The 15,044-nt window shown below is 38.1% G+C and overlaps 1 protein-coding gene and 1 pseudogene across 1 annotated transcript in view; one reads left to right on the top strand and one right to left on the bottom strand.

The window, feature by feature from the left end:
* LOC132484573 (cytochrome c oxidase subunit 7B2, mitochondrial) overlaps positions 1 to 15,044 on the bottom strand; it is a 163,514-nt gene that overhangs the window by 126,297 nt on the left and 22,173 nt on the right. The gene's annotated exons all lie outside the window — the stretch shown is intronic.
* LOC132488677 (ribonuclease H2 subunit B-like) lies at positions 2,913 to 3,930 on the top strand (annotated as a pseudogene).

Here is a 15,044-nt window from a genome sequence, read left to right as displayed (position 1 = left end):
AGGACATCTTGTAAGCTGAGGTTTTTCCAATGTAGCATGCAGATCTGCAAACACCCAAAGGATATTTAGAGCCTAAAAGAAAGCAATCCTTTGAATGCCTTTTGATATAGTGCCCTGCAGAGAAGAGTAAGAATCAAATAGTAGACTCTGTCCGTTTCCTTGAATAGACGCATAGCCCTGGTTCTTAACCCTTTTTCTGTCTGCAATCATCATTATTATTTTTGCATACCTGTACTATTCCTAGTTTTGCAATGGGGAAGGGACTTTTAATAAATATCCTTCACTCGGTCTCTTGGGCAACTTAATCTGAAGGTTATAATTTTATAAAAAATAAGGTCAGTTTCCTCTTATTTTTGACAGGCCGCGGGAAATAAAATCTCTACCTTAAATTTTTGGTAAAAAAAAATCAAGGTGTATTATATTTTCATACAGTTGAATCCTAGGTAAGGCTAGTACCAGTCCTGAGTATAATTAAATTGATATCATATCTGGATTAAATTTTTAATTCTAGAAGAAAATATTTAACCATGAGAAGGACATTATCAATTACTTTGACAATTTCAACTCTTCATTTTCTTCATGCTTTCTTGAAATTACTTCATAGATTTAATATCTTGGCATATATCTTGGTTATTTGACTTAATTTAGAAAATAATCTCTCTGATTTGGTACTTTTGGAATTCCTTATCTTTCCACATTTTTTTGCACTAAAATTTTCTCTAAAACTAATTCTTATCTACCAACTTATAAAATGTTAAACATTTAATTACATTGCCTGAATATCAGTTTAAAGTTCTTGTCAGGGTCTGTCTTAGCCCATATGGGCTGCTACAACAGAACACCATAAACTGGCTGGTTTATAAACAATAAACATTTACTTTTCACATTTCTGGAGGCCAGAAGTCCAAGATCAGGGTGCCAGCATAGTTGGGTGAGGGTTCTCTTCCTGTCACAGACTTCTTATTATATCGTCACATGGTGGAAGGGGCTAGGGAGCTCTGTGGGGTCACTTCTATAAAAGCACTAATCTCATTTATGAAGGTTCCACTCTCATGACCTAAGCATCTCCCCCCCTCCCCACCAAGGGCGCCACCTCCAAATACCTTCACACTGGGCATTAGGACATACGAATTTGGAGGTGACACTAAAGTTCAGGCCATAGAAAGATCTCAAACTTTAAGTCTGCTTTCAGAATGGAGTTTCCACTATTATCTTTTTTCTTCTTCCTATATCATCCTAGAACAGGATTATCATAACTAGTATGGAGAGTTTTCTAATCCCTGTCCTTTATAAGTACTCAAAGCATAGAAATACACTTTCAATGTTATACAGAAAGCAGAAGAGCTGGGTTTGAGTCTTCATTTTTCATAACATATTATTGGATAAATTATATAATATCTTATCCTCAATTATTTCTAAGTACTGTTATTCCCATTTTAGAAATTGAGAAACCTGAAGCTCCAAGAGGTTCAATAACTTGAGCAGGATCAGACAGCTAATAAAAGGCAGCATGATTCAAAACTATATCTGCCTATCTTAAATATCTGTGTGTGGGTTTTTTTTAAAAAAACTTTGTTCTGTAATGACATCCTTAATTATTCTGTTTAATAGAAGGTTCTAATCCAAGTTATTTCAATTTTTGAAGTAATAGAACACATTCTGTTCAGTTATGCTTCCATGTTTGATATCAGATACTAGGATAAATATGAAGATGAATAAGATACAACTCTTTCTTTTAACAACTTTACAATCTAGAATAAAAACAGCAAAATTGGCCTTGATTATACAGGGAAGAGGTTGCCTTTTTTTTCTACTTTTCTTTGACATTTTAATCTTTCACTGGAGGTAGAACCTGTAATATAAGAAAACGCAATGAATTGTGAGAGAAATTTGGTTTCGGGTCACATGCTATCATCATTGGCTCAGTCACAGAGAAATAGCACACAAAGGTTACCTAAATGAAGCTTTTCCTAAATTGGGTTTCCAGGTCAAGAGATTTCTTTTTCATGTTGGAATAAAAGTATTGAATCAACTACTGGAATTTTCATCATGCATACAACATCTCAGTGTCTATAGTACATGGTATGATAAGATTTTCAAAGAACAGGGGTGAAAGGTAAGGATTTAGGGACAAAGACAGACTCATAATCCAGAAAGAGAATCTGCACTTGTCCCACTGGCCACAGAGAAACTGCCGAAGACATCTGACCCTAGGGGTAGTAACGAGTATAAATTTCAGGGACTGGCTTAAAAATGACTCATGTGCCAGATTCCCTGTTGAAAAAAGCATTATAAAAAAACATTTACTCCAGAACAATGTGAAGAAAACAACTATGGAGACTATAAACAGATTTATTCTCACAACAAATATAATTATTAGTCCTTGGTATCAATATATATTAATCATAATTATTCACACATTTGTATATTGTGATGAATATAAGCACAGAAATGTAGTTTATTTTAAAAGAATCCAATGCAGATGGTAAATTTAGTCACTGCAAAGGGACTCTGATTTATAAATTTAAAATGTCAAGATACAAACTAAAACAAAAATGAAATAAAACAAAAGAAAAAGTAACTAAAGATGAAGTTATTTCTCAAACAGGAATAGGCAGTATACCAGAATCTATTTTCAGTCTTTCAGAAAATAAATTGGTGAAAACAAAAGTTCAATATGAGGAAATGCCTTTTCACAAATTTAAGAACACTTGATTAAAGGAAAAGAAAAACCCTATCTGTACATGAAGGAGTCCACCTACTGGACAGAACTGTTAACTGGTATGGAAAAAAATATCACAAGCAGGTGTTTTATACTCTAGGCAGAAATTTTCTCGGCAACATGAAAATATAATTGGCTTTTTAAAAAACAATTAGCAGAGGCCTGCGGCCGCCGGGACCAAACAGGCAGCATGGCGGAATGCGTGGGCTGCGGAGAATGGCCTCACACCCGGCAGCATGTGTTCCTGGTCCCAGAGTATTTAAAAGATGCTTCAAAGAAGATGAAAAGTGGTTTTATGTTTGTAAAACTGGTTAACCCATGTTCAGGGGAAGGAGCCATTTACTTGTTCAATATGTGTCTACCGGAGCTGCTTGAAATAAAAGTTTTCAAGGAAAAAAACCATTCTTGGTTTATAAATGAATCAGTTCAATCAGGAGTTCTTCTTCACCTTGCCACACCCATGGACCCTCTGTTTCTGCTACTTCCACTACCTTATAAAGGCTGATAGAGAGGGAAAGTTTCAGCCCCTGGATCAAGTTGTGATGGATGACATGTTTCCGAATTGCATCTTGTTGCTGAAACTTCCTGAACTTGAGAAGTTACTTAGAGATGTGGCAGAGGAGAAAGAAATAGACAAGAAGAAATATTACAAGTGCAGCAAAGAGAAGACATTAAAATGGCTGGAAAAAAAGGTTAATCAGACTATGGCAGCATTAAAAACCAATAATGTAAATGTCGATGCCCGGGTACAGTCTACTGCATTTTTCTCTGGTGACCCGGTTTCCAGTGACAAGGAAGAGGATTATATTCGTTATGCCCATGGTCTGATATCTGATTACATCCCTAAAGAATTAAGTGATGACTTATCTAAATATTTAAAGCTTCCAGAACCTCCAGCTTCAGTGCCAAACCCTCCATCAAAGAAAGTAATCAGATGAGCCCGTAGAAGCAAAAGAAGATTACACTAAATTTAACACTAAAGATTTGATGACTGTAAAGAAAAACAGCAAAATGACTGCAGCTCAGAAGGCTTTGGCTAAAGTTGACAAGAGTGGAATGAAAAGTATTGATTCCTTTTTTGGTGCAAAACATGTTAAAAAAAATTGGAAAGATTTGAAACACTGAAAATTAAACCGAGCAAAAATATTTGCCTTCTACATGTCCCATTTTCATCCTTCCTCCATTCCACTGTACTTCCTAACCCTTAATTACCACCTTTTGAAAAAAAGTAGGAAGGGGGCAATTTTCAGATTCACTTGAACATTTCTTTGTGTTTGATGTTTGTGTTTCCTGAACAAATATGGGAAAGTAATTGTGTAACTTCATGGCTTGTGGCCTTTGGAGTTTTGTTTGACATCATGAAAAGTAATCAAGTGAATAGCATTAACCTCTAACATCACAATTTCCTCAATAAACTGATGTGTGACAAAAAAAAAAAATTAGCATTACAATTCAGCAAGAGGCAGGAATCATTAAGTGTACCTCAGTCTAGGAGGGTTTAATATATATCAAACTGAAAGGAAGGAAGGAAAGGAGAGAGGAAGGGAGGGAGGGAAGGAGTGAATCTCATTTCTTCTCTCTAGACTCTTCATGTTTCATTGTGTTCATTTTTTGCTGAGAAGCATTTTAGGGCATAGATTTTCATGTGCATTTTCCATAGGAAGATACTATGTCCTCCAAGCCCAAGAGTATTAGGGGGAAAAAAAAAAGTAATAGGTGCTAAAAAAAGAAAAGATTGTCTTATGTCCTTCATCTATACACTGCCTGCCACCCAGGACTCAAGAGGTTTCATCTAATTATGTATGTAAAACTACTTTACAAAGTAAATATCTCATACAGATATAAGACAACTGAGTCACAAATGAATCTTGTTTGACAATTCATACCAAGCAGGCAAGCAGTCTTACTACCTGATTCCTCCCTAATTACCTCACAGGAGCAGAGTTAGCCTCTGCACTCTAGAGGCAGATTGAAGAATAAAAACTTAGCCTGGTCCAGGGATTCTTTGCCACCTCCTGGACATGCCTCACTCCTGTTTGGAACTATTATTCAGGCCAGAACCAGTAGTCTGCCAACCCTTGCGGAAGGCATCAATGTTCCAAAACGGAAGGCCTGCTTGCTGTGCTGACACCACTCTTAATGACTTAAACATCTGGAGAACAACATTTCACAGTGACAATCAGAGCTTTCCTGATAAGCAATAACTCACATGCTGGGTACTGTGCATTAGGAGCACAATGGGAGAAGCAAAGTGGTATCCCTTAGAAGGGGCCCTAAGAGCTCATTGCTTTCCTTTGAGGCAAACACTTCGGTGTCTCAGAGGGGTGCCCTCAGGTATTAGACACTGCATTCCACCAAGACTTCGATGAATTCTTTTAGGATAATAGGAAATAAGCCACATTTAAATCCTGGTCTATTTCCAGCTTGTTAATGCCAATTTATGAATTTAAGTGTTTTCTAAAAATAATAGATTTAATTCAAATCACCAAAGTAATACATAACAAGTCAAGTAGCAGTGATGGACAGGTTACTATATTTATAAAGATGACAGATCACTATATTTCTTCTTGAATGATTATATTGCAATGATGTACTTCCCTATTCGTCTCTTGTATATACTTCCTCCAATTCCCAATTCTCTCTATTCCCCTAATCTCCACCCTAGATACAACTAATACCACAAAGCAAGCACCAAAAGATATTTTAAAGTAAGTGGACAGCCACTTATCTGCATTTTCTAGTGTTCCTATAATGATCATATATTAATTAATTAATATATGGTAGAACTAGTTCCATTTGGTAGAACTAGTTCAGCCACCCTTATAAGTCCCCAAGTTTCCATCATCAACTATGTTTATTACCTGCATTCTCTCTGGCTACGACTTAACATCTTCTATGTTAGGTCTGGCCTTAGACCTGCCATCTGCTCCCTGGATTTAGCTTCCATCACAAAACAGTCTTAGCATGCAACTCTTCCCCATAACCACCAAGCCTGACATCATAACACTACTTGACTCTTCTTCAAGTCAGGGACACTCTCACATACTTTACTCTCTTGTTTTCACTGACTGAATTCTGTTTTCCAATATTGTTCCAACATGTCTGAGCAGGCTTCCACTGTATTATCTCTCAGAGAGGGAGAGAGCCTAGATAGATATAACAAAAAAGGACAAACATACATTCAGCACAGGGTAATGGTAACATGGAAAGAGGGAAGTCTAATTTCATGTGAAAGGAATGCCTCCTGAGGAGTAGTTCACAATGAGGACAGAAAATCAAAGCCCCTCATTTTTTTAATAAGATTATTAGGACAGGAACAAAGGGCTCTGAATAAAAATAGTGCTCAATAAATATTGTTGGCTTACTCCAACTGTGTAAACATGCACATGTGCGCACACACAAACATACACACACACACACACAAACACAAACACACTAAAATGAAACTAATAAGAAATGCATCAAAATTAACAATGGTTGCTGCAACTAGGGTGCCTGTCAGACGCTTGTGGGGGACCCTGACGCCCAGGGAGATGGGAAGAAGCCCCAAGCAAACCAGTAGGATGTGGGGGGACTGAGGGGGGAGAAAAAGTGGAGGCCAGACAGGACCAGTGCCCCTGAGCAGTGGCTGAGAGGGGAGAGGGGTTCCCACACCTGGAGGGGCCCTCGGGGGCTCAGATCAGGGGCGAAGTGGGCCCAGCATTTCCCCTGTCCAATCGGCCAGGGAAGTCTGCCCCGCTCTCGGGTTGGGTCCTATGCCCTCATGGTTCCCCTCTGGGCTGGGGTGATCCTGGGGGTGTAGAAGGGAGGCCAGAATAGGAAAGGCAGGCAGGGGGAGTGGGAAAGGAGCGGAGGGCATTTGCCCCACCCACTCGGGCATGGGGAGCCTGCTGAGCTCCCAGGCTGGTCCCCTGCCCTCCAAAGCCCCCCGCCAGGCCATGTGGGTCCTGGGGGCATAGGAGGGAGGCCCAGGAGATCAGGAGAGGCAAGCGGGAGGAGTCCTCCAGGACTGGAGGAGCAGGAGAGAAGTAGAGGGCGTTTGCCCCACCCACTCAAGCACAGGAAGCCTACTGGTCTCCCAGGTGGGGTCTACTGCCGTCTGAGACCAGAGGCAGGGGCAAGCCTGGGCCCCTTCTGTTCTGTTGAGCCTAAGCCCCAACCACTCACCCCTCCACCTTTTCCAGCCCTTTTCCTAAGCATAGGCCCCACCCACTGCCCAAACCTCAACCCTGATTAGGCCCTGCCCTCCACAGCCAATGCCTTTTCCACTTTTTCTTTTCCCTCCTCCTCCTTTTTACTATTGTGGTTCTGTTTTATCTTCCAGTTGTTGTTTCATCTATATTTTTATTTTTATATTTTTTCTAACATAGCTGTTAGTTAACTAGTCTAATTTTATTTACTTCATTATTGTTCTCTCCCTCTCTCTTTTTTTTTTTTTCTCCACCCTGCTCAGCTTGTGGGATCTTGGTTCACAAGGCAGGGGTTGGGCCGAAGCTCCTTTGGTGGGAGCTCCAAGTCCAAACCACTGGACTAACAGAGAACCTCAGATCCCTGGGAATATTCATTAGAGTGAGGTCTCCCAGAGGTCCTCATCTAGGCACCATGACCCAGCTCTACCCAACAGCCTACAAATTGCAGTGTTGGAAGCCCCAGGCCAAACAACCAGTAAGACAGGAACACAATCCCACTCATAAAAAAAAGGAAAAAATGAGATGGCAAAAAAATATGTCACAGATGAAGGAGCAAGGTAAAAACCTACAAGACCAAATAAACAAATAGGAAATAGGCAATCTACCCAAAAAAAGAATTCAGAGTAATGATAATAAAGAGGATCCAGAATCTCAGAAATAGAATGGAGGCATGGATAAAGAAAATAGAAGAAATGTTTAATAAAGTACTAGAAGAACTAAAGAACAACCAAACAGAGATGAACAACACAATAACTGAAACGAAAAATACAAGAGAAGGAATCAATAACAGAATAACTGAGGCAGAAGAATGACTAAGTGAGCTGGAAGACAAAATGGTGGAAAAAAGTGCCAAGGAGCAGATTAAAGAAAAAATGAAAAGAATGAAAAGAACTGAAGACAATCTCACAGACCTGGGACAACACTAAATGCACCAACATCCGAATTACAGGGATCCCAGGAGAAGAAGAGAAAAAGAAAGGGTCTCAGAAAATATTTGAAGAGATTATAATGGAAAACTTCCCTAACATGGGAAAGGAAATAGTCACCCAAGTCCAGGAAGCACAGAGAATCCCATACAGGATAAACCCTAGGAGAAACACACCAAGACACATATTAATCAAACTAACAAAAATTAAATTCAAAGAAAAAATATTAAAAGCAGCAAGGGAAAAACAAGAAATAACATACAAAGGAAACCCCATAAGGTTATCTGCTGATTTTTCAGCAGAAACTCTGCAGGCCAGAAGGGACTGGCAGGATATACTTAAACTGATAAAAGAGAAAAACCTACAACCGAGATTACTCTACCCAGCATGGATCTCATTCAGATTCGACAGAGAAATTAAAACCTTTACAGACAAGCAAAAGCTAAGAGAATTCAGCACCACCAAACCAGCTTACAACAAATGCTAAAGGAACTTCTCTAGGTGGGAAAGAGAAGAGAAGAATAAGACCCACAAAAACAAACTCAAAACAATTAAGAAAATGGAAATAGGAACAAACATATCAATAATAACTTTGAATGTAAATGGATTAAATGCCCCAACCAAAAGACACAGACTGGCTGAATGGATACAAAAACAAGACCCATATATATACTGTCTACAAGAGACCCACTTCAGACCTAAGGACACATACAAACTGAAAGTGAACGAATGAAAAAAGATATTCCATTCAAATTGAAATCAAAAGAAATTTGGAGTAGCAATACTCATACCAGACAAAATAGACTTGAAAATAAAGACTGTTACAAGAGGTAAGGAAGGACACTACATAAATGATCAAGGAATCAATCCAAGAAGAAGTTATAACAATTTTAAATGTTTATTCACCCAACATAGGAGCACCTCAATATATAAGGCACATGCTAACAGCCATAAAAGGGGAAATCAACAGTAACACAATAATACTAGGGAAATTTTTAAAAAATAAAGAAAGAAAAATAATACTAGGGGACTTTAACACCCCACTTACACCAACAGACAGATCATCTAAACAGAAAAGAAATAAGGAACCACAAGCTTTAAATGACACAAGAGACCAGGTAGATTTAATTGATATTTATAGAACATTTCACCTGAAACTGGCAGAATACACTTTCTTCTCAAGTGCACATGCAACATTCCCCAGGATAGATCACATCTTGAGTCACAAATCAAGCCTCAGAAAATTTAAGAAAAATGAAATCATATCAAGCATCTTTTCTGACCCCAACGTTATGAGATTGGAAACCAATTACAGGAAAAAAAAAACTGTAAAAACCACAAATACATGGAGGCTAAACGGTGCACTACTAAATAACCAAGAAATCACTGAAGAAATCAAAGAAGAAATTTTAAAAATACATAGAAACAAATGACAATGAAAACACCATGACCCAAAACAGCAAAAGAAGTTTTAAGAGGGAAGTTTATAGCAATTCAATCTCACATCAAGAAACAAGAAAAATCTCAAATAATCTAACCCTACACATAAATCAACTAGAGAAAGAAGAACAAAGAAAACCAAAGTCAGTAGAAGGAAAGAAATCATAAAGATCAGAGCAGAACTAAATGAAATAGAAATGAAGAAAACAATAGCAAACATCAATAAAACTAAAACCTGGTTCTTTGAGAAGATAAACAAAATTGATAAACCCTTAGCCAGACTCATCAAGAAAAAAAGGGAGAGGATGCAAATCAATAAAATTAGAAACTATAAAGGAGAAATCACAACTGACACCACAGAAATAGAAAGGATTATAAGAGAACACTACAAACAACTATATGCCAATAAAATGGATAACCATGAAGAAATGGACAAATTCTTGAAAAGTTACAATTTTCCAAGACTGAACCAGGAAGAATTAGAAAATATAAACAGACCTATCACAAGTAATGAAACTGAAACTGTAATTTAAGATCTTCCAACAAACCAAAGTCCAGGACCAGATGGATTCACAAGCAAATTCTATCAAACATTTAGAGAAGAGCTAACACTGATCCTTCTCGAACTCTTCCAAAAAATTGCAGAGGGAGGAACACTCCCAAATTCATTCTATGAAGCCACCATCACCCTAATACCAAAACCAGAAAAAGATATAACAAAAAAGAAAATTATAGACAAATATCACTGATGAACACAGATGCAAAAATTCTGAACAAAATGCTAGCAAACAGAATCCAACTACATATTAAAAGGATCATACACCACGATCAAGTGGGATTTATCCCAGGGATGCAAGGATTCTTCAATATATGCAAATCAATCAATGTGATACACCACATTAACAAATTAAGTAATAAAAACTATATGATCATCTCAATAGATGCAGAAAAAGCTTTTGACAAAATTCAACACCCATTTATGATAAAAACTCTCCAGAAAATGGGCATAGAGGGAACCTGCCTCAATATAATAAAGGCCATATATGACAAACCCACAGCAAACTTCATACTCAATGGTGAAAAAATGAAAGCATTTCCACTAAGATCAGGAACAGGACAAGGATGTCCACTCTCACCACTATTATTCCACCTAGTTTTCAAAGTCCTAGCCATGGCAATCAGAGAAGAAAAAGAAATAAAAGGAATAAAACTTGGAAAAGAAGAAGTAAAACTGTCACTGTTTACAGATGACATGATACTATCCATAGAAAAACCTAAAGATGCCACCAGAAAACTACTAGAACTAATCAATGAATTTGGTAAGGTTGCAGGATACGAAATTAATGCACAGAAATTTCTGGAATTCCTACACACTAACAAAGAAAAATCAGAAAGAGAAATTAAGGAAACAATCCCATTTACCATCAAAAAGAATAAAATACCTAGGAATAAACCTACCTAAGGAGGCGAAAGACGTCTACTCAGAAAACTATAAAACACTGATGAAAGAAATCAAAGATGACATACAACAGAGGCAGAAATATACCTTGTGTTTGGATTGGAAGAATCAATATTGTGAAAATGACTATACTACCCAAAACAATTTACAGATTCAAAGCAATCCGTATCAAACTACCAATGGCATTTTTCACAGATTTAGAACAAAAAATTTTACAATTCGTATGGAAACACAAAAGACCCCGAATAGCCAAAGCAATCTTGAGAAAGAAAAACGGAGCAGGAGGAATCAGGCTCCCCGACTTCAAACTATGCTACAAAGCTCCAGTAATCAAGGCAGTATGGTACTGGCACAAAAACAGAAATATAGATCAATGGAACAGGAGAGAAAGCCCAGAGATAAACCCACACACATATGGTCACCTACTTTATGACAAAGGAGGCAAGAACATACAATGGAGAAAAGAAGAACTCTTCAATAAGTGGTGCTGGGAAAACTGGATAGCTACATGTAAGAGAATGAAATTAGAACACTACCTAACACCATACATAAAAATAAACTCTAAATGGATTAAATGTAAGACCAGATACTATAAAACTCTTAGAGGAAAACATAGGAAAAACACTCTGACATAAACCACAGCAAGATCTTTTTTGACCCACCTCCTAGAGTAGTGGAAATAAAAACAAAATTAAACAAATGGGACTTAATGAAACTTCAAAGCTTTTGCACAGCAAAGGAAACCATAAATAAGACGAAAAGACAACCCTCAGAATGGGAGGAAATATTTGCAAATGAAACAACAGACAAAGGATTAATCTCCAAAATGTACAAACAGCTCATGGAGCTCAATATCAAAAAAACAAATAATTCAATTAAAAAATGGGTGGAAGACCTAAATAGATATTTCACCAAAGAAAACATACAGATGGCCAAGAGGCACATGAAAAGATGCTCAGTATAAGTAATTAGATAAATGCAAATCAAAACCACAATGAGGTTTCACCTCATACCGGTCAGAATGTCCATTATCAAAAAATCTAGGGCTTCCCTGGTGGCGCAGTGGTTGGGAGTCGGCCTGCCGATGCAGGGGACACAGGTGCATGCCCCGGTCCGGGAGGGTCCCGTGTGCCGCGGAGCTGCTGGGCCTGTGGGCCGTGGCCACTGAGCCTGCGTGTCCAGAGCCTGTGCTCCACAACGGGAGGGGGCACAGCAGTGAGAGGCCCGTGTATCGCAAAAAAAAAAAAAAAAAATCTATAAACAATAAATGCTGAAAAGGGTGTGGTGAAAAAGGAACCCTCCTGCCCTGTTGGTGGGAATGTAAATTGATGCAACCACTATGGAGAACAGTATGGAAGGTCCTTAAAAAACTAAAAATAGAACTATCATACGACCCAGCAATCCCACTATTGGGCATATACCCTGAGAAATCCATAATTCAAAAACAAACATGTACCACAATGTTCATTACAGCACTATTTACAATAGCCAGGACATGGAAGCAACCTAAATGTCCATCAACAGATGAATGGATAAAGAAGATGTGGCACATATATACAATGGACTATTTCTCAGCCATAGAAAGAAACGAAATTGAGTTATTTGTATTGAGGTGGATGGACCTAGAGTCTGTCATACACAGTGAAGTCAGAAAAAGAAAAACAAATACCATATGCTAACATATATATGTGGAATCTAAAAAAAATTTTTTTAAATGGTACTGATGAACCTAGTGGCAGGGCAGGAATACAGACATAGACGTAGAGAATGGACTTGAGGACATGGGGAGGGAATTTTAAGCTGGGACGAAGTGAGAGCAGCATCAACATATATACACTACCAAATGTAAAACAGCTAGCTATTGGGAAGCAGCTAGTGGGAGATCAGCTCAGTGCTTTGCAATGACATAGGGAGGGTGGGATGGAGGCTCTAGAGGGAGGGGATATGGGGATATATGTATGCATATGACTGATTCACTTTGTTGTACAACAGAAACTAACACAGTATTGTGAAGCAATTATACTCCAATAAAGATCTATTTTAAAAAAATTAAGAATGGTTGTTTCTGAGGAGTGGAATTTTTTCTACAGTTGTTGTTTTTCCAGTGTTTCCTCATTAATCTAGTCTGTGTTACTTTTACTACAAGGGGAAAAAATGATTTACACAAAGGAATAAATACCAGCAGTATTTTTTAAAGAAATTCACCTAAGCCTTGAAATCTCTAACCAGCACAGCCAACTGAGCCAAACTCCAGAAACAATGGCTCTAGCTGAAGGTTGTAAGATAGCAGACTTAAGCCCCAATTAAATAGAATCTGTAATGAGGCCTGAAGCTTTATGTTACTCTGGTGTGTCTGAGTAGAAATGTAGCCTAAGTCTAGGCCTTCCTCAGTACATGTCATGTTTTCATAATCACAAGGATTTGGCTTCTGTTCTAGTACAGATTAGCTGCTAAAAGCCAGGTGTGGCAACTGGCTGGGAACTATTAATATAATGGATTTGACTATGGAACAGAAAGGATACTGCTCTAAAGCAAATGGAGCCCCTAGAACATTAATGACACCTTATTCATTCATTCCCTAAATATTTACTCAATGCCTATACTATGCCAGGACATTTGAGACTTTGGGCATATAAAAGACAAATCAGGCCACATTTCTTTCCACATAGATCTTACATTCTACTGGGAGATGTAGACAATAAATAAAGATGTAAAGAAAAATAAAGCAGGGTAAGGGTGCTACTTTGAGCAGGACAGGCAGTGACATTTTTTTCTGACAAGCTGACAAAGACTGAAAGAAATAAAAGAGCAAACCATGTGGACATTTGGATGAAGATCATTCTGGACAGGGGGAACAGCAAGTGCAAAGACTCTGAGGTAAAATCCTTCCAGCATGGAGGAGTAGCAGAGCAGCTGGAGAAGAGCGACTACAGATAGAAACTAGTGAGTCTGGAGGCAGATAACGTAAGGCCTTTGGGTCAGAATAAGGATTTTTTATTTCACTGAGTGTGACAGGAATGCATTTGAGGGTTTTACTCAGAAGGTAATAGCATATTTACATTTTAAATGGATCTTTCTGGCTATGTATGAAGTATAGCTAAATGGAGGCAAGAGTAGACACAAGGGGTAGAAGGATAAAGTAAACTTCTATGTTCCACATGACGGTGGCTTGAATGAAAGTGGTAACAACAGAAATGGAGAGAGGTAGTCAGACTCAATAAATTTCAAAAGTGTAAAACCAACAGTTCTGCTGATATGGGATATGAAATGAAGAGTGATGTCAAGGGTGATGCCAAATTTTTTGACCTGAGCAACCAAATCTTATCATTTACTTGAAGGGGAACACGCTGAGAGAAACAGACTTAGTGGAGAAAAATCAAGAATTCAAGTTCAGATATGTTAGGTTTAAGTAGACAGGTGGATATGGGTCTGAATGATTCAGGTCAGAGATGGAACCTGGGGAGCCTTCAGTGTCAGGATGGTAATTAAAAGATTACCTAGGGAGTGAAAGTGTCTAAAGAAGAGAAGAGGTCCAGGCACAGAGTCCCGGGATGCTTCAATATTTAAGGCCAGGATGAGGAAGAGGATCTCAATACCAGTTGAGAAGGAGATATTGCTAGGCACACAAAGACGAGTCTAAAGGCACCTGAAGTTAAACTATTCCTACTTCAAAATTTTGCCTATATTTGAGCCACTGGCCTCCTGTTACAGGGCTGGCTAAAAAGAATTATTTTGAGTGTATATGAGTATGAACTTTTATTTTGTCCTTACCCATGCATTTCTATAAATTTGACTATGGTTTCACAATTGGCATGCCCATGAGATTGTCTGATGGCGGAAAAAGAAAAATCTGCAGTACGCCCTTTATTTATGGAAATCTTTCTGTCAGAGGTACCAACTTACTTTTATTTTTGGATGCCTTTTATTATTGTGGTGGTTGTGTTATTTGTAAACGTACCCAGTGGCAATTTCATGACTTGCATACCCAATAAATGCAATAAATAATTAAAGCTAGCATTAAGCATGCTAATAAATCTACAGAGTTGTTTCCTAAAATAATTACACCAGTAATGTAAAAAGGTTACAGCAAGCAGATAGGCAAGGCAATCTCAAATACTTGAGATTTGATCATATTTCTAGAAAATTCACAGTAGCTCTGCTATTAAAGCTAGTGGGAAACACCTTCCTCTAGGGAGTACTTTCGTAGTTCATTTTGCACCATGCTAGCACTGACAAAAAAAAAAAAAAAAAAAAAAAAAAAGGACTAAAAGCACAAGGTTCCATAATAGGAGTAAACCGCAACACAC

This window comes from Mesoplodon densirostris, chromosome 1 (genome assembly GCF_025265405.1).
Source record: "Mesoplodon densirostris isolate mMesDen1 chromosome 1, mMesDen1 primary haplotype, whole genome shotgun sequence".
Classification (NCBI taxonomy): Eukaryota; Metazoa; Chordata; class Mammalia; order Artiodactyla; family Ziphiidae; genus Mesoplodon; species Mesoplodon densirostris.
This window is presented reverse-complemented; position numbering and strand designations above follow the sequence as displayed.